Source organism: Cheilinus undulatus, linkage group 16 (genome assembly GCF_018320785.1).
Source record: "Cheilinus undulatus linkage group 16, ASM1832078v1, whole genome shotgun sequence".
Classification (NCBI taxonomy): Eukaryota; Metazoa; Chordata; class Actinopteri; order Labriformes; family Labridae; genus Cheilinus; species Cheilinus undulatus.
Genome location: NC_054880.1, coordinates 40098928 through 40119477, shown reverse-complemented (window position 1 = coordinate 40119477; position 20550 = coordinate 40098928).

Here is a 20550-nt window from a genome sequence, read left to right as displayed (position 1 = left end):
GCTTCAGCATACCAAGAGATTTTGGACAACTCCATGCTCCCAACTTTGTGGGAACAGTTTGGGGATGGCTCCTTCCTGTTCCAACATGACCTTGCACCAGTGCACAAAGCAAGGTCCATAAAGACATGGATGAGAGAGTTTGGTGTGGATGAACTTGACTGGCCTCCACAGAGTCCTGACCTCATCCCAACACCTTTGGGATGAATTAGAGCGGAGACTGAGAGCCAGGCCTTCTCGTCCAACATCAGTGTGTGACCTTCCAAATGTGCTTCTGGAAGAATGGTCAAAAATTCCCATAAACACACTCCTAAACCTTGTGGAAAGCCTTCCCAGAAGAGTTGAAGCTGTTATAGCTGCAAAGTGTGGACCGACATCATAATGGGATGTCACTTTAGTTCATACGCGAGTCAAGGCAGGTGAGTCAATACTTTTGGCAATATAGTGCATCTGTTAAACACAGGGGTGGGGCTACAAGTGGCCATCCTATATAGACTCTGGACTCCTCTAGAATGCACATGCTTACATTTTTGCTTATTTCTTTGCTTCCTAATGTGATTTTTAATACGAGTATTTGTCCTGCTCCTGTTGGAGTCTTTAACATTGCTGTACTGAAAAGGTCTATTTTAAACTAGAGTGTTACATAAACTTTAATGAAAGTTTGAGAAGCTTTTGCCATAATGCTATTTTAATAAAGAGCAGCTGGGAGCCTGGGTCTCAGTAAGAGGTGATTAGTGTAAATGTCAAAATGTCAAAACTAAGACTCAAAATGAAGAAAATTTAAAAAGCACAATAACTGTACAGTGAACTCTTGAACTAGCATGCAAAAATGCAAATGCACTACCAGGTGTATTCACTCAAGAGGACTAATACTCACTCTATGTTTAATTTATCCAAATCGATTAAAAAAGCTCTGAACCTTTATACATCTATAAAATTCTTGGCATTAGATCCACATTTAGAAACTTTTATACTTTTATTTCAAGGCTGAAGCTCATATCAGATGCCAGGGCCCTGTTATCACCTCTATTTTACCTCACCATCATGTTCAGCAGCCCTTTCTGTTCAATATTACGCTTGTCATCTCCATTTTTATGCGACTGCCCTTTAGCTCATCCCCAAACAAGCTGTGTCAAAAGGACACATTTCATGAGGTATGCTGGTGTGGGCAAAGAATGCTAAAAATGCAAAAGAATTGCTAAGATTGGATCGGGGAGTGCAGGGGGTGAGACTGGAATTTGTTGCCATCGATAGCATCTTGCCCCGAGCACAGTGGAGGATTATCCCTAATGTAACACAGATAGGAAGGGCAACTACAGTACGCGCAGTGAGTCAACACAAAGGTGAAATTTGCCCTTAAACTGCACTTTAGGAGAGGGTAATGCAGCGCTGCCTCTCCTTTTTCATTTTCACAACTGCACATTCCGACCGAGCCCTTCCGTCTCCCCCTCCTCTGCAATCTCTGTGTCCTCTGGACTACCTACAAGAGTCACTGAAGGATGGCTGCAGGTCAACAATTTGGCAGAGGATCCAGTGATAAAAGATCACTGATGGTGCTGTTATACCGTGTTGAAATCTTTCATTTTCCCTCCAACTTCACAGAGAACAGCTGGAGGCTGCTAGAATAAATTTGACCCTTGCCCTTTATATGACCTGGCAGCTTAAACAAATACAAACATTGCTCCATAAACGGCTTTCCCTGTACTCCTCCTCCGTATATTGTTGCCTGAGCTAAGTAAATGATTGGAAAAGTCCTGTTCTGGAGCTTTTTCTTCACTTTTAAGCACTTTGCATCAACTTATTTAACTGGCTTCATGGTAAAACACCTTGAAGATGCAGTCATGACAGTTTGGATTATAATATTCAGAAAAGAAAAAGTAAACAGCGAAAGGGGCAGTTACTTAATCATCACCAAATCCCCTCAGGTCTAGCCATGCTCTCAAAAATGACATTTTCAGTCGCCTCAGTCTTTTGAATAGAACAAACCTGATAAATCAGCCCAGTGCTGAGTCACACCTCGTGCATCTGCCCTGGATTTATTTTGACTGCTAAAGAAGTCTAGACATGTGCGTATTCATTGCTTATTCTTTTGCAAATGAAAGCTTGCTGCAAAAAAAAACTGTGGGTGAATGATGAGGCCTCCTTGTAGTTCCTAATAAGGGAACACACAGGCACATTTTTTGCATAGTTTACAATGGAGGAAGAAACCCAAACGACACTGATGATTTTCTGTTAAAGATAGGATTATGAGATAAATAGACAAGCATGGAATAAGAAAGAATTAAACGGTATGTAAACACTTTTATTAAGCTTTATTTGGCTGCCGCTGGGTGTCTGACTCATAGACACAGGGCTCGGCTTCAGCGATGTCTTGTTCCGAGATGAAGCAGTCCTAGGAGAGCAATACGCAGCTCATCATTTGTAAAGCCATTTGACTTTTTTAATGAAAGTTCCACTGCTTACTGGAATTGAGACCATGTCAATCAAATGTGTTTCCATTCATGCAAGTAAAGACATGTAGGGGCTCTAAAGGAGCATCTCAGCTCTGTAAAAAGCATGACTTTATAGTTTAATATCAACTGAATGCCTGAATGCTTACCTAGTCTAGAACAGTGGTTATCAACCTTTGGGTGGGGACCCCTTGGGGGTCGCGAGACACTAAGAGGGGGTCACCAGATGCTTTTAAAAAAACTAAGAATAGATTCTAGATTACGCTGTTGCTACTTGACACCAATTTTACCAAATGTTAACCGTTTTTCATCACTTTTAACTCAAATTTTAACACATTTTTGCCACTTAAAACCCATTTTTGTCTATTTTAAACCATTTCCATCACTTTTTTTTGCCACTTCTAAACCAACTTTTGCCACTTATTGCATTATAAGCGCATTATTGCCTCTATCAACCACTTTTTACACCAGTTTTTGACCATTTTGCCACAGTTAAACCATATTTGCCAGTTTATATCAATTGTTCATCCCATTCCACCTAATTTTCACCCTTTTATTGCACTTTAAAGCCATTTCAGTCACTTTTTAATCTCCTTTCAGCACTTTTTTTTACCAGCTTTTTTCCCTTTAACTCATTTTTGTTTTTGTTTTTGTTTTTTTGGCCACTTTTAACCCGTTTATGTTCTTTAATGTTCTTTTAAAGAAGGCTATTTACTACACAAATGAATGAATAAAGATTTATTTCTTTGATAAGAGTGGTTATTATTCAGGTCAAATATAATTACAGTTTTCACAGCTTAACTTCACATGGGTAACCATGGTTTTGCTGACCTCCATGTGATCCCTCATTGGCTGTGTCCCAGAAACCTCCCTCTTTATCCCTCCTTATCGACAGTCTTGTCTGCACATGACTATTCTTGAATGTTTATGGCTTTTCAACCTCCTTCAGGTACAGTGGAGACCTGGTCTCTGGGACCTTTGTTTTGGGGATCACGGGCTGAAAAGGCTGCGAACCACTGTCCTAGAAGCCTACCACTGCTTTGGGTTGTTTTGACCAATGGTTCTCAAATGGTGTGGTAAGGCACTCTCATGTGCCATAAGCCAAGTCTTGGTGTGCTGTGGGAATTTGTACAACCATGCATAATTACTACAACTATACAATAACTTAAGTTCAGTCAGGACCACATGCATAATTTGTGGTTACAGACACTTTTTCTTTATTAGTAGTTGCTCATTGCTGTTGTTAATTTGACTGTTCTGGGATCCCCCTGCTTTTCCACGAGTCTACATGGAAAGCATCAAACAGTCACAACGCACGTTTCAGCCTTTCCTGTGCCTACTAGGAAAGCCTGGGGCAGGGAGAGAAGTAGCAAAAAAGCCAGAGTAGAGAAAGCATCAGTGACAACAGAAGGACACTGATGAAGTCAGAGGTAGCATTAAGGAGGAGCTGGGGTGGAGGAGGGTTCTGAAAAGAAGCTTGCAGAGGGAGCAGCAATTTAATAGCATGCTTAGAGTGAATCAGCTGATGAGGGCTTGCGTGAGATCAGCTGATTTCAATTATATGGCAGTGTGTGACTGCTAAATTTACTGAAAAATGTAAGAGGCTATTTTGTATAGATGTGGTTTTGATGTGCCTGGAAATTTTGGCTTCTTCTTAGGTGTGCCTGGGGCAAAAAAAGTTTGAAAACCATTGGTGTAGGTCAACTCTGTTGCATCAAGAGCCAGTAATAATATAAAACCTCCTTGAAATCATGAATGAACTGGGTTTGACCGGTCTAGCACTTCCTGGGCAAGTTAGAAGATCATATCAATTTTTCTCTCTACTCTGAGTGGTATCTGGCTTTTTGTGTGTGGAGGTGGTTTACACATTGCATTAACATCAGTTGGGGGTATTTGGATACCACATCATTAGACTAAGGCTTACGCTGGCTTTTTTACATCTATCTGGCCTCGCGATGACTCGTGACCAGAGGTGCTGGCAGGACTACTTTGTGATCTCTTCATCACATCTTTAGGTATAATTTGCGAGACCATGTGTAAGAAATTAGGAGGATCAACTGCTGAAAACAGGGGCAGCAGCTGCACTTCTATGGGCACCTGGAGAGTCTTCCTGGGCCTGATCCAGCTCACTGCATAATGGGTGACCAGGACTGGCCTGGTTGGACCCTGATCATGTGTGCATGGCTATGCTGCAATGGTCAGTAGGTTCAAGAATCGGCATGCCACGTTCGACTGATCTGGATAGGGCCCATGTGATAGAGCAACTTCAAGCTGGCGCTCCGTAAAATCAAGCTGTGTTCTTACTTGGAGTGAACCCAGTACCATCTCAAGTTCCGTATAACAGGGATGTCAGAGACAGGCTGTGAAGCGGGTAACCCAAGAGGACAACACCCTTAAGAAGATCGTTTCCTCACCCTGTTAGCACTTAGGAAAAATAGGCTGTCTTCAGATTTGCCACCGAGGTTTGCTGGACGATATGGCCAACAGCTCTCTGACCAGGCAATCCAGAACGGACTGCACACAGCCAATCTCTGGTCTTATAGGGCTGCCTGAAGTCCTGATCTTAACCCCTCTGAACTCCTGTTGGATCAGCTTGAGTGTGCTGTTCATGCTAGAGTGACCAGTACAACCACATTGGCTGACTTGTGACAAATGCTGGTTGAAGAATGGGATGTCACCCCACAGCAGTGTGTGACCAGGCTGGTGACCAGCATGAGGAGGAGGAGCCAGGCTGTTGTGGCTGTTTGTTAAATGAATAAATTGTTGAATTGGCAATATCTCAGGTTTCTTCAGCCCTTAATCATCCAATCCGCCAAACAAGAGTCAAAGGCAGAATAAGTTGTTTTGCATTGGGAGAGATTTGGCATTTTTCATGGGCGCAGCCTACATACTCAGCTCTGCTGCTCATCCCACAAATGCGTGATCCTTACTAGTGTGGCACCAATTAAAAGGGAAATTAACAGGTTTTCCAATTATATAAGATTTGTTGCAAATAAGCATTGCTACAACAAAGAAATAATCCACCAAACACAAATTTCCTTACTTTTTTTGCTAAGTAATTTGAAAGGACTTTGCCTCCTGTATTTCCTGTTCCAGGATTGTTGCAACTTTTTTCATGTTTCACAAAATAAAGCAAACAAATTGCTGATATAATTATTATGAATTTAGACAGAATTTCCTTTTCTCTTTAAAACAAACATCTTCTTTTCAGACAAATTCAAATATGCACTTTCTACTTTGCTGTGCCAGGTCTTATAAACCATGCTAACTCTTTTTCCACTTGGGCCAGTCAAAACATATATGGTCAGTGCAGCTCCTGTCCTCCTCCTCCTGTCCCAGTATGCCTGATCAAAGCATGCTGCTGAGGAGTATTTCACCAGGCCCTATGCAACCTATCAGCGGATAATTCCAAAATCCTGTGAAATCTCAGACTATAGCACCACTCCAGAGGAAAAAGGTTTCCGGAGCATCGCTACACACCTCTGACCACTCGCAGGGAAAAGGCAATAATACAAAGAGACACCAGCTTTGAATGGAGAACTACGAAATACTTTTCCTCACTCCTCTGAGAAGTGATGGAAAAAACTGCCATGTGGGTTAAAAAATACACAACGAAAGCAAAATAAAAGAAAAACAGAGACAAGGGGAAAGCACAAGCTTGTCCTTGAACGATCCAAAGAGGGAAAATGTATTTCATATTTGCAATCATTGCACAACTAAAGTGAGCAACCAAATTCAGTGTTTGTTTTCTCACTTTCACTTTCCCTCCTCTATTTTGGCTTAAATGAAATTTCTCGTCCTTACCCAAATACACAGCTGTCACCTCTGGAAATATACAATGTCTCAAGGAGAAGAAATGTTGATAATCTGCCCAGGAGTTCTCCAACAGCAGCAGCCCAATCTCTTTCATCCGTCATTTCCAATTTACACAGGATTCAACAGTTATGGGATAAACTGGGCTTGTTTTAACACGTTGAGTAAAAGTTCAATAATGCATTTTTTTTTTTTTTGTCTGAAATTTTGTCAGCAGCAAAAATCCCTGCAGAAGTATTAGGCCTGGTGGAAGTGATCTGTAATCATGTTTCTATCTAGCTGTGTGGGTAGCGTAACACAAACATGCAGCAAAACAATGTAATGTGATTTAAATGTGCTTAGACTGGCAAAGTAATGGGAGCAGAGGAAGGAATTTAGCCCCATCAGGAAACACTTTGCAGTAAATGGTGTGTCATTACTTATTCATAAAATCTGCCCCTTTTGTCAAATATTGCATACATTTGCATTGCTTTTCTTCTAAGGGAAAACAATAAGCATATTTTCCTACCACAATTTTGTCTTAAGTTGAAACAGAAAGATTCTAAACGCTGTAGATTTTTAATCTGTAACACTATTGAGACTGTAGAAGCCTGCGTAGCCGCTCAGGGCGTCTGAGGATAGCAATGAGTCTGAGTCTCAAGCTCTTCACACACCCATAATAGCCTAAAGTCCTAGATCTACAGTATCGTGCAGAACTTTTAGGCATGTTTAGGTCAGAAATTGAGGCTGAGTAAGGCAGAGATGTGGCGAGTAACCTTCCTGAGGGTGGGAAGGAGGATTGACACAACCTCAGCCATGCTCTGGATGTCCTTGCATATTACCAGGGGCATTGGGAATCATTTGCTGAAAATATAAGGTCCACACCTTAAGAATGGAGTAATGGGTGAATGTAGCAAGTAAGCACAGCCTAGGGTACTGTCTGGTTGGCACGAGCCCCTGGTCATGCTGTGGATCTACCAAGAGCCTGAAAAACGTTTTACTAGGTGTGAAAAGGCAGATGAAAGGGATGCTGTTGAGCTTGACCTTGGCTGCCCACAGCAACACATGTGAGGCATGGCTATAAAAATAAGAATAATGCTGCAATTCAATCTTATTTAACGTAAATATTTTCCAGTGCACGGCTGCGCAAGGGTTAACGCTGTTGCCTCCCAGCAAGAAGGTCCCTGGTTCCCTTTCTGGTCAGGGCCTTTCTGTGTGGAGTTTGCATGTTCTCCCTGTGCATGCGTGGGTTCTCTCTGGGTACTCCAGCTTCTTCCTACCACCAAAAACATGCTCATTAGGTTGCTTGTTGACTCTAAATTGGCCGTAGGTGTGAGTGTGAGAGTGGCTGGTTGTCTGTCTATATGTCGGCCCTGTGATTGACTGGTGAATAGTCCAGGGTGTACCCCTCCTCTAGTCCAATGACAGCCAGGATAGGCTCCAGCCCCCCTGCAACCATCAACGGGATAAGCGGTATAGAAAATGGATGGATTTTCCAATGTCTGTGTTCTCCTCTTCTGTCTCAGCACACCGCTGCATTCAGGTCTTCCACTGATCAAAGCAGGTCTTCTTCGGACAGTCGTCTCAGAACTAGCTGTCATTCCTTTCTTAATTTCTGCCACAGACTCTAGACGTGTTACTCTGAACACAGATTTGATTTAAAGAAAAGGAAAAGTCACACAGTGCTAGATCAGGGGAATAGGGTGGGTGGTGAAGCACTATGATTTGTTTTGAGGCCAGAAACTGCTCGATGATCTCTTTCTTAGTTGTCTCAGTCTACTTTAGGACAGTGGTAAATGATGTTCTTTAACAGTTCCACTGTAGATGGTACTTGCTATCACCTGTAAGACTTTGTCTTGTGCCCCTCAAGCTGGTGACTCCACCTTCTCCCAGCAGACCGAGTTGGACGGACTTGGTAGTATATCATAGAAAGTCTGGATTAAGACTTTTATGCAACCCAGCTCAGCTTTCTACAGCTCTGTCCATAAGACTCTGTGCTGTGTTGCTTGGCCTCATCTGGTCTGGGCCCCCTGCAGCCATAAGAGCACCGTTCTGCTGGTTTGTGTCTCCTCAACTGTGCATACCTTGTCCTGGATCAGTGACCTCTTGGCATTGACCTGTGTCTTGTCATATTAGTCGTAAACCTTCCCTCCTTGGACTGATGCCTCCCTGTGTCTTAGCCATTCATCTGCAGTGTCCACCACCTTCACCCTCAATCTAAGCCCTGTCCTGGCCAGCATAGGAGACCTTCGGGATGATCTAATCTCTGCCAGAAGCCTCTCCTGGGTACGGGTCACCTTGAATTCTCATCCAGACTGCTGACAGTGAGCTTCAGTTTGTTGTTTGTAAGGCATTGCTGCCAAGGCTCTGATGTAGTCCCTGTTACTGCCAAGGACTCCAACACAATTGTCCTTCTTGTCAGCCATGCACCAGCAAGCCTGCCATATGGCTTGCATCTTGCCTGTCCTGAACCAGCTCCCCCAGCACCTGCCTCTTCTTAAAGTGAGTATCCTGAAATTTTTAAGTAGCTTGTTAACCCGGCTATTTGCACAGATGCCTATTGAGACACCTTGACCCATTTCTCTGAGTAGTCAACTGTATGTGTCAGCACACATCATGAATTCTTTGCTCTTTAATGTCCTGACCAATGCTGAGCCAGGCCAAATTCATCTGCCATCTTATTCAGACTAAGCTTTGGCATTGTGCTGCTACTGCTCATCTTTGGCATTCAATTTTCCTGCAGAGCTGCAGCAATAAGATGTTTTGCAAGACTGCAACAAAAGTAGCCTAAGTGTTTTTTCCCTCTTTGGAGAGTTTGTGTGTTTCATAGAAGTTTAAAGTTCTGTATTATTTGACACAGTCTCTCTCTTTGGTAAAAGAGGAACATCCTAACTTTCACTGTCTTTCTTGCAAACTCAGTCCATGGGCAGCTGGGAGAAGCAGTGGGCCAGCTAATCATTTGCGGAATGTAGCGTGGATATAAGATAGGCCCAGATTGGGAACCCAAAGAGCCAGAGGAATGGTAATTACTGTGGAAATCAAACACCATCAATTGTGAGGTTTTTCAGCATTTTACAGTGTCCCTCTCTCCCGTTCTCCTCCCAAAGCCCCTTCTCTTCTCCACCAACTCAAACGACCCTTCCTACCACTCCCTCAGCCCTCCCTCCTCTCCTCCTATTATTTTCACCCTATTTCACATCTCTACCTCATCTTCCCTCTCTCTGCTCTGCCATTTATTCCCTCTTATTTTTCCCACCTCACCCCACCCTCTCACTTTATCTATCTTTACTTCATTTTTCCTGTCTCTTGCAGAACACCCATCTAAATTCATCCCTTGGTCCAATGGTGTTTTTCCCCAGTCTATCAACTCCGCCCACAATCACACACAAAAATGCATGAATTCCGGCTCTGATAAAAATGACCACATAGACAGATGACCTTCAATGCTGTATGTCTGGAATCTAGAAAAAAAAATCCCTTTTGGATGCCCTTTTAGTGCATTAAGACCTAATAAAGTTCCCTTCAGACAGCCCTCTTTATACGCAATAGACAAAACATGGTGAAGTGCTCTCCAGTTATAAAGTGCCCTCCAGTAAACTAAACTTGGTAAAATGCCCTCTTGGGTGCTCTCCTGTGAATGAAACAAGTGCCCTTAAGGTTGGCCCTCGAGTGCAGGAAATGGGAAAATGGGCCTCTAGGGCATTGGTTTCCAAACTTGGGTCCAGGCCCCCTAAGGGGGTTGCCAAAGATCTCAGCAGGGGCATGAGGCTCTATCTGCTTTGAGGCTTTAAAAATATGATTTTCTATACATTTCTAAAATCATTGGTTGGACATGTAACGAGATGCTCATCCATTAATCTAGTGGGTGAAACATGAAAAAGAGCCCTTAAGGTCAACCTCCCAGTTGTTCATACATGATAAAGTGCCCTCTGTGTCACCCTTCCAGTGGTCAAAACATATAAAGTGCTCTCTAGGGGGCTTTTCAGTGGGTTAATCATCAAAAGGTCAATCTCCAAGTTGATGGAACATGGAAAAGTGCCTTCTAGGTCACCCTTCCAGTGGACAAATATATAAAGTGCCTTCTAGGATGCCTCCTAGTGGATGAAATATGATAAAAGGCCCACTATGGTGACCTACCTGTGGAGAAGAACATATAGTGCCTGCTAGGGTGTCTCCCAATGGGGCAAACATAGAAAGTACCCATAGGTCAAACTCCAGCAGTGTTCATTTTGGCAGCTATTTTTAATTGTAATATTAGTTTTAGCCACATTTTAGTCATTTCTATCCTTTATAGTTCAGTTAAAAAAAACTCAAAACATTTTAGTCTAGTTTTAGTCCATAAAAAGTCCTCACATTTTAGTCTTTACTTTTAGTCCAAGCATTTATTCTCTTGCCTAAATCTGGTACCAAACCATGGTAGTGTGTTCTATGCACTCTGCCAAACCTGGGTCCCTGCTTTCTACAGCTGAGACATTGCCAACAAACATTTTTAGTCATAGTATTAGTCGATAAAATTACACTGCCTCCAAGTGGATGAAATATGATGAAGTGTCCTCTATGGTGCCCTACAATTGGACAAAAGGTGGAGTAATGCCCTCATTATTCCAGTGCACCAAACATAGAAAAGTGCTCTCTAGGGTGTCTCCCATTGAGTTGAACATTAAAAAAAGTGTCTTTAAGGTCAACCTCCCAGTTAACAATGCATGTAACAGTGTCCTCTATGGTGCCCTTATATTGGACAAAACACAAGGAGCCCTCTAAGTCACCCTGCAAGTGGACAAAACATGTAGTACCCTATAGGGGTACATGGGTGAAATATGATAAAGTGTCTTATATGGCGCCCAGTGGACAAAACATGGTAAAATGACTCCTTAGTTTGCCCTCTTATTAGGTGGCTTACACGCTAGGAGCCCAGTCCTGAATCCAAGTGCCCTTAAGCACAAAGTTTGGTTTGTTTTGGTTAGTGTGAATGCAAACAAACCATTCCTGAATGTCATGGCATGGCAGTTTGTTCATATTTTTCCTCAATTAAAAGGCAGAAATCTTCACAATCCAGTCAATAAACGGTCTGTTGTGACTCACCTTACAGATAGACACAAGTTGGAGTCAGTGAGATGAGATGCAAAGGCAATAAAAGTCTCCTGTCACCTAAAAAACTGCTGTATCTGTGCAGCACGAGCCCATTTAACCCCATGAGCTGCACATACATGTGGAGATACAAAGAGCAACGTTGCTGGCGTCTTAAAAAGTGATTTCAAATCATCCATGGCTGCAGGATGGACTTTTTAGCCAGGTTAAAGCATAAACAATCTTCGTTCAGGTCATGGCCCGAGTGGTTGCCATGGTAGCCTCTTCTTCTTTCTCCTCCTTGGCTTGTTTGTAAACCAGCTACGTGCATACCGCCATCTGCTGTTTCAGACTGAGTACATATGCAAGTGGGCCCAGGGATGGATTGATGTTGCTCCTGACTAAGCTTTTCAAAATACTCCCTGCTTCATCGCCAATGACAGCTGCTTCAGTGAAGCACTCATTCTCCAAACAGAAGCTGATCAGGACCCAGCTCAGGAACAGATGTAGGAAACCCGAAAGAAGAGTTCTACTCTGATCCCAGTACTTTGACGACCACCTTGACTAAGCTCCATGAAGTTCATTTTAGCTGATATTCTCACTGGTGTATCTTTATGAAATAAATGACTAAATAGTTTAGAATTCCTTGTCTTTTATTAGAGCTATAGTGTCCTATTAATCTTAACCAGGATTTCTTCTTTTTCACTATAAATTTATGACAATGTGCTCTGTTGCACCACCTAAAACAGTAGGTGCCCATGTTTTTTATCATGTTTGCCCTGCCTCTAACATCCTGAGTCCACCATTGCACTGAAAAGTGGTGCTTGAAACATTAGTTAAACTTTCCAAGTCCTGGAAGACTCTCTTCACATTCTGCTGTCCAGCAAGAATTACAGAGGTAATATTAATTCATGCCTTCTCTCTAGTTTTAGTGTTTTCTTTTCCTGTGTCTGTATCTGCCCCTTGCCTTATTATTTAAACCACACACATGCTTGCATGACCTCAGAGGTAGTAAAAGCATTGTGGAGTGTCAGGTGATTACAGGTTGGTTTTAAAGCCTCTGTTCCCCTGAGGGTAGTTAGTCCGTCAACCTCATATATACCCACACAAGAGCATATAACACTGGCCAGCTTTGCAGCAATCAAAGGCAGTTTTTGACAGACTCTTGCATGTGTTTTTGAGTAGCATTTAGTGTTCGACTCATGGGCATGAAGATCAATGTGCTGGCGTTATGTAACACCGACCGTCTGACTCACAACCTCTGCTCTGTTCTTCATACCATCATTCCTTTACTTTATGATGAATAGCAAATATGATTAGACAAATAAGGCCCCTGTCAGGGGTGGCTTTAAAGGATAAAGAGAGGCATGTTTGGAGGGCGGAGAGAGTGTAGGTCAGCGCTGACACTTCATCCATCTCACCCGAAACGCCTCTAACCCCCCATCCCAGCCAAGTCGAACCAGCAGCAGCAGACAGATGTAAACTGTAGATTTCTTTAACAGTGCTTGAGTGAGACTGAAGTCCTTACTACTGACTTGGCATCAACAATGGTGCTTCTCCGGGCCAGAAATGTGCTCAATTTTATGAAGTCCCATTTGTCCCATATTCAGTTCATTTAATTATTGTGACTAACTGCAATGTTATTTGATGATGAAGAGGTCTGGCTAGGTTTTGAAAACATCTGAGCTTTGTAACTTGGTCCAAAAGGAGAGGGCTTTATTAGTGCTCTGTGACCTCTGAAGCTTATCTACCACGAGCCTCCCTATGCAAAGTCAGCCGCCCGTCTGTGAGAGGACAAATAGTTGGAGGAAGCGACACATTAGAAGGGCAGGAAAACTCGCATGGACGTGGGCACACGCACGCGCGTCTACATATTCACAGCCCAGACAGCAACAATGCTCTTTGCCAAGTGTCACTCGGCAGTGTTTGTCAGAACATAACATTCACGCTGCGCCATGGCAACAAGCACTTCCTGCTTCCTGCTCTTGCTGCAGAATGGGACAATCTGAGGAAATCAATTTACTGTATTCGGTGCAAAGCAGAGCAAACATGTAGACGTATAAAACGTATGGTTGTAAATGGAGAATTCTACACTCATGTGAAAATATCAAAAAGTTTCAAATGCATGTTAAACCACATGGAAGGAACAGTTCATTTGCATCCTTTCTTGGCTGAACACTGAAAAAAATGTTTTACATGTTTAGTATGATAATTCAAAATAAAATCTATATAGGAGAAAACCTTTCACCACACTGAACACATTTTGGCACCCATATGTTGCTGCTGTAAAGGTCAAGCATGCATATCAAAATGAATCACAAATTTGCATACAATAGTTTTTGGAAGAGATATGGAGGAGGTCTAAACAAACTGTAATCAAAATAAACTGCAGTGCTGCTTGGGTTAAAAAGCTTCCTGTTTGTTAAAGTAAGCCTATCATAATTTCCTGTCTGCACCCAGGCGCAAACAGCGGATTAGAGGTTTAGATACACAAACATCACTGAGGCTAGACTGCCATAGAGGATGAAGTGATCCCAATCAAAATGAAGGTCAACAGATGGAGTGTCGGCCCTCTTGAAGGCTTCACTAACACATCTGTAATGAAAGGCATGTAAACTGTAAAACCTTTAAAAAAAATCATGCAAACCCATTGCATTTTTGAAAACTTAAGATATTGGGTGTTAAATTTGTTAAAGTTTTTAGAGTTGTGCACTTAAGCTAAGTTTAACTTTCTAATTAAAACTTAATAGATTAAGTGAGATGTACAAATAACTAAGTTAAGAGTTCAAGTAACACCCAGATAATTTCCCTTATTTCTATCACATTCCTTAATCCTGGGCATTTATGCCACTCAAGGCAGGCCAGTTTAACCTACAGTAACTGAAAAGTGTGCTCTGAACCAGCAAGTCCTCTTACACTATGTCCAGTATTAAGGGTTGACTGATTATCAGCTTGACCAATTATTGATGTCGATGTTTACATTTGGCCGATTATCATGGACATTTTATTTTACCCATAATCAATAAATTTAATTAATCAAAAAGTGCATTACTTTGGTGTCAAAGCAAAGCATCTCTTCCCATCTGGTTTTATTTCAACTCACAACAAATGGCCTCTATACAACACAGTCTGATTGACTGGATGTCACATGAGTGCTAGCCAATCAACACTTAAACCTGGGTGCCGTGTATGGCATCACTTCCTGTTTTCCTGCTGCTGTTGTTACTCCTGTCGGTACGACTCTGTGCCTTTTTGAACCAGCTAGTGGGTTTAAAATGAAAAAAACTGGTCCAGAACCTGAAAAGTTGGTTTTCAGAACCAAATAATAATTGGTTCTCCCTCACGCACTGTGACATCATCAGTGGGCGTGTCATATTCTAGGTTGTGAAAACGAGTGGAAAAAGGGGGTAAAAGTGATCTACTGAGGAGACAGAATGTTTGTTTGTGATCTGGACATCAACAGAATTCCAGGTGAAGCAGGAGAGTAGTGCAAGGAAGAGCATGTCATATGCTGAACTTGCGAGAGGGACCCAACTGCAGTCAAGAACCCTACATGGGCGTCGCTACACATCCAATCCATGCCGGAAGTCCCAAGCGGAAGTTTCTTCTTCATGTTGGACTCAGCTGCCAGTGTTTGTCAGTCTTTTTCATGCCTAAGCCTAACCCTTGGTGCTGGATCTCAAATATATTACCTTCCCCACTGCCTTACCCTGAACCTAACCACTCGGGTTTTAATGCCGAAGCCTAACCTTAGACGTACGGACTTCCGGTTGGGACTTCCAGTATGGATTGGATGTATGCCAGCCATCTTGTCTGCATCAGGGTACTCTTGGAACTTGCAGAAGAGATGACAAACTTGGCTCAGATGGCTAAGACTGTTAAATTTCTTCTTCTTTTTCTGTTTGAGTGTTGTTACTACCTGATTATCGCCACCTACTGGACAGTGGTGTGAATCAGTAATTTAGCAGCCCAGCCCTTACATGGTTTATGATAAGTTGACTTTACTAGGAACTACAGTAAAATTGTTTCCTTCACCTTGCAATTAAACATTACTTGATAAACCCTAGTAATAATCACAGATACTTGACTATCAAGTAAAGTAACTTAATTTTTGTGAAATAGCTATCAGGGTTAAAGGTGTATAATAATGACAAATGTGTTTAATTCATTATAACACAACAAATTTCTACTGAGACTTGTCTGTATTTAATGGTCCCTCAATTGCAAGCCTTTCTTCTTACTGATTCTGAAACGTTGCTTGGATGTCATCCCCACGTTAGTCTGAAGGAGAATCTCATTCATGTCGTCCCACCACTTGGCAGTTTGTTTAACCCACAGCTGAAGAATGATGTAACTTGACATATTTTATAATGATGGCCATGAATGTAAACTGTAAAACATTTGGGAACTGCTAGTTTCATTCCACTGATGTTTTAAATGCTTAAGTCTGGTTTTCATGGTTGTTTCCGTTTAGCTGGTGTCATAAAAAGAGACACAGTCGGACTCTTTCTGTCCTTGGTCCTCCTGGTCTTACTGTACTTTTGTGAGGCCTGGACATTGACTGGTGGCCAGAGGCACTAGCTGGACTCATTTGTGAAAACTTAGTAAGATCATGTGTCTAATGCTGATGTGCTCAGGAGAGCAGGGATGGGAAGGGTCAGCTGCTTGGTTTGGGAACAGCAGCTGTGCTTTGACGGGCACCTTTCACGCTTTCCTGGGCCTGATCCAGCTCGATCCCTAATGGGTGCCCAGGACCTGATGGGCTGGTCCACATGCATCATGGAGGGGTCAGCTGGGGTATGAGCCTGGCGTAGACCTAAACCATGGCCATCAGGAGACTAGAGCAGTACAGGACCAAGGCTGACACAGTGAATTGCCGAACCGGCATATGCTCCCGTACCTGAACTGTACTTAGAATTTGGTGCTGTCTGAAAGGACCCGTTTGTGTTGCGATCTTTCAAAAAAAATGCTGAAGAAACTTGAAATAATTCATATTAAACTCAGCCATAGTCTGGCTTTCTTCACATAAAACTAAGCATTAGTAAAAACTCTCACTCATGTATCATATAAACAAAAGCATGCAGTGTCTGTCAGAAGCATGTTTCCTAAGCATGCTCCAACCTCTGTCATAATCAAACTAGAGCTTCCAGCTGGTGGTCATATACGTTGTTCATTGACTAAAACTCTATGTCAACTACCTTTGTTTCCAGGAGGAAGGTAGACTGGCTAAAAATAGATTTTTGATAATAAAATGCCAAATAACTTTGGCGTTTGACTTCCAAAATTTAAGCAGCTCTTCCAGTCAGAGTGGACATTTGTGAAAAAGTAAAAAAAAAAATCTCTCAATGAATGATCTCTTTTAGATTTAATTTTGGGGCTTTTAATGTCTTTATTCAGAAAAACAGAGGTTTGAGTCACAGAGAGGGGAATGACTTGTGGGAACAGAGCCGTAGGTCAGGACTGAAATCAGGCCACCTGGGACTTGCTGGAAGACCAGGAGGATATCCTCAAACCATTCTCAATCATGTTCACAAGCAAGGGATGCATGAGGTCAATGACCCTGATCTTGACCTTCAAAGTCTAATTGGTTCATCCTTGAGTCATATCGGCCGGTTATGTAGATTTGAATAAAAGCTGGAGCTGCATTAAAAACAGTCACGATTCTGTATTGGAAATCACTGCGTGGATTCAGGAACACTTTCAGAAATCATTTCCTGTCAACACATTTTGCTGTTCCGTCCACAAATGCAAGTTTAAACTGTGTTATGCAAAGAAGAAGCCGTGGGGGAGTGCAATCTAGCTGCCATCTTCTCCAATAAAAGGCTCATTTAAAATAGAATGAGGCATGAAAAACTGTTCTGTGATCAGATGAATCACAGTTTGAAATTCTTTCTGGAAACCACAGATGCCATGTCCTGTGGACTAAAGAGGAAAGGGACCCTCCAGCCTGTTATCAGCACACAGTTCAAAAGCCTACAACTCTGATGGTGTGTGGTTGCCTTGGTGGCAATGGCATGGGCAGCTTAGACATCTGGGAAGGCACTGTCGGTGCTTAAAAGCAGATAGAGGTTTTACAGCAGCATATGCTCCCATTCATGTAGCGTCTCTTTCAGGGAATGCCTCAACAAACCAGATGTGACAGCGTGTCTTTGCTGTAGAAAACAGAAAACATTTGGAAAATCAAAAAAGAAAAAAATCAGCAAAAAAGACCCAGGACTGTTGAGCAGCTAGAATACTTTATCAGACATGAATGGGACAACATTCCTCTCCAAAACTCCAGCAGCTGGTCGCTGTATTCCCAGATGTTGGGGAGGGGGATGTTGCACAACAGTAAACATGCACTGAAAAAAATGTTTGTTGATCCTACTTAATTTTATCAATTTTAGCAGTTGCACGGAAAATGTTTATCTAGATTTAGATATAATTTTTTGTTGACTGAACTTAATGTTTTTAATTAATCTCAGAAGAGTAATACAGGTAAGTTTAACATAATAATTTTGTGTAGAAGGTGCTAAAATTTTTAAAGAAAAGTCAACTAAACCTAAGTTAAACAGACTCGAATAAATGGAGTTGAATTAACTCAATTTTTATCAATTTTAGCAGTTGCACAAAAGAAATTTGCCTAGATTCCACATATGTTTTCTAAGTTGGCTCAACTTATTATTTTAAGTTATTCCAAATTCATTTACGTAAAGTTTTAGCTCAACAAATTGTAAACACTTGTTTTTTTCTCAAATTGTTTGAGTTATGACAAATCTGCAGTTTTCCCAGAATGCCCTTAAGCACTGATCCTTTATGCACTCAGTTTGATGCTGCCGTATTGGCCAGGACACTCTTGAAAAAGAGATTTTTAATCTCAGTGAGGTTTTCACTGGTAAAATAAAGGTTAAATAAAATAAATAAATAAAATGCACCATGAGTGAAGTTGTTGTCTCGATTAAAGAGTCCTGCCTATAGGTGCCAAAGTTGCTGTTGTTAATGTCGATGAATGTTGAGTGGCACGTTGACATTGGTGACACTTCAGCTCCTGGCTCAGTGAATTACTAACAGTCATTGCTGCAAATGATTGCACAAGTTAGTCCATCTGAGTCCACCACAAGTTTTTATAACTCAAAAAAGTCAAGTGTAGTTTACTTGTTAATTTTCAGGCAACGAGTTTCCATATTTTTTTAAGTAAGCTCAACTCATCTTGTTTTACAGTGTACTAAATTTGAGCTAATATACCTCTAATTTGTTGAGCTAAAACTTTAAGTAAATGAATTTGGAATTACTTAAAAATAATAAGTTGAGTCAACTTAAAACACATGTGGAATCTAGGCAAAAAAAAATTTGTGAAACTGGTAAAATTGATAAAATTGATTTAATTCAACTCCATTCATCTGAGTCTGTTTAACCTAGGTTTGACTTTTCTTTAAAAAATTTAGCACCTGCTACACAAAATTATTAAGTTAAACTTACCTGTATTATTCATCTGAGATTACTTAAAAACATTAAGTTCAGTCAACAAAAAATTATATCTAAATCTAGATAAACATTTTCCATGCAACTGCTAAAATTGATAAAATTAAGTAGGATCAACAAACATTTTTTCAGTGTGGCCCTGTCCCTATTTTTTTGAGATGTGTTGCTGTTTTCCAAATCAATAAGCTAATATTTTTCATGAAATGGTAAAATGTCCCAGTTTCAACATCCTATGTTTTATATGTTCTGTTCTGGATGAAAACTGGCTTTGTAAGATTTGCTCAGTGCCCCAACTTTTTTGGACTTGGGGTTGTACATACAGAGGGACATACAGACTAAAGGAGAAACTGCTAATGTAATGCTTCCAGCCTGGGGTATCCCTGAGGCAGAGGCATACAAACTGTGATTAAAAAGACCATAGAGCTGCAAGAGAAACCCTCACAACGCTCCACCATGTCACTCAGCTTTTATGGAGAACATTCCACTGTTAAATAAATCATCAGGTATTCAAGCACCTGTGAAGTTAATCGCACCCATGAAGTGAACTGCCGGAGACACACACATGCACACAGACACAGAGGCAAACATAAGAGACCTAATAAAAAGAATCAAAGCAGAGAGCTCTACTTGGTGATGACAGAGTGCCCCAGGCCTCCGTCACACGACCCCAGGATGGTCTGTCTGCTGCCATGGCAACCCCCTTTCTCTGATCTCATCGCGTTCATGAATGACATTGGATACCCTAGTAAACACAAACACGGCAGCCAGCATCCATCATCCAGTGGTCAGAACACACTCTTGATTTACAGTTTATGGCTTTGTTGGCTTGTTTTCCCTTTTGTTCCCAGAATTCTTTTTTCCATTTGGTGTTGCATTCCTGTGTTATGACATCTTGTCATGCTGGAGGTTCTGTGTTCGTTGTAATAAATACCTGACACCTTGCGCTGACCGATAAGACATGAGTGCATCTACTTTTATAAATTCTGGTCTGATTTATTCTGGAGTTTAGTGATGTTGTCTTAAACCTCAGGGGCATACGATCATCACATGCGCAGACGGTGAAGGAAAAAGTATGAGTGTATGTCTGGCTCATTCCCTCCTACAGCAGCTTCTCTTACAGTTAGATGGCTGCAATTCATTCATCTTCATTATCTCACTGTTTCTAAAATGTTTGCAGATACAACGCTGATGACAAAAATATGTTAAACAACAAATGGGCAGTTCAGAGGATTTGTTTTTGTTACAGCCAGAGATTCAAATTTCTGTTAACAAGGATCATTGCATCAATCAATGTGACATGGAGCCAATCAGTCCGTGGCACTGCTGGGATTTTATGAAGCCCAGGTTGCTCTGACAGCAGCCTTCAGCTCGTCTGGATCATTCTCCTCTTCACATTTCACCAGAGATTCTCTATGGGGTTCAGGGCAGAACCCTGGCTGTTCAAGGGCAGTAACACCATGGTCAGTAAACCAGTTCCTGACAGTTTCGTCTTCAATGTGGGCAGGTGCCAAGTCCTGCTGGAAAAGGAAATCAGTATCTCCATAAAGCTTCTCAGCAGATGGAAGGATGAAGTGCTCTAAAAAGTCCTGGAAGATGGCTGACAGCATTGACTCAACACCAGCAGATGACATGGCACCTCAAACCAGCTCTGACTGTGGATCCTCCCCTCTCTTCCTCCAGACTCTGGGACCTTGATTTCCAAATGAAATCAAAATTTACTTTAATCTGAAACAGGACTTTGGACCACTGAGCAACAGGCCAATTCTTTTTCTCCTTAGCCCAG